We start from the raw sequence: 744 nt of genomic DNA, 5'->3' as shown, positions 1-744 counted from the left end.
CACCATGGTGTCAGATGGGGAACAGATTGATCGAGATGATCACTTAGTAGGTTATGTTATGACTATCCACTGGGATGTACACCTGAAGTTAACATAACACAGTATGTCACCTATAATTTAAAAATGAAAAATCATTTAAATAAAGTGATTATTGATTGGTTTAAAAAAAAAGAAAAGGGAAAGGACAACAAAAACCACACCTCCCAGCAGCACACAGTTCAATCTCTCTGCTGAGACCTTTTTCCTGTTACTGAAAAAAAAACAAAAACAAAAAAAAACATACCCAAGTCCTGGCAGCTTCTGAAATATGTCAGTTATGCAACAGGGAGCAAATAATCTTCAATTCAGGAGTAAGACCTACACACCATCCGCCAGGGAGCTTAGAAAAGTATTTTATTGCAAATAGAAAGGAAAAAGCAGTGGGTATGGTTTAAGCCCAGGGAGGCATTTTTTGTAAGAATGAAGAGTTCTGAGGTGCCTCAAGGACTGCGGGTGCACAAGCAGCGCTGTGCGGTCTCCCTGCTTCTGCCTCTGCATCCTCGCCTCTCTTCCTCCTTCTCCCACCACCTTCTTCTGCTTCGGGCTCTCAGCTGCCCACGCACAGAGTCATGTGTCACACAGAGATCAGAAACTCTGGCTTGATATCAGGTCAAAATTCCTATGGAAGTGAATCTGCCTGTTTCAGATACCCACCTCTGGCCCAATAGACTAGGCCTGGGGGGTGGACCCCACAGCACAGGAGGG

The sequence above is a fragment of the Myotis davidii genome, unplaced genomic scaffold (genome assembly GCF_000327345.1).
Source record: "Myotis davidii unplaced genomic scaffold, ASM32734v1 scaffold3220, whole genome shotgun sequence".
Taxonomy (NCBI): domain Eukaryota; kingdom Metazoa; phylum Chordata; class Mammalia; order Chiroptera; family Vespertilionidae; genus Myotis; species Myotis davidii.
The sequence above is the reverse complement of the archived record's forward strand: the minus strand, read 5'-3'. Positions refer to the sequence as shown.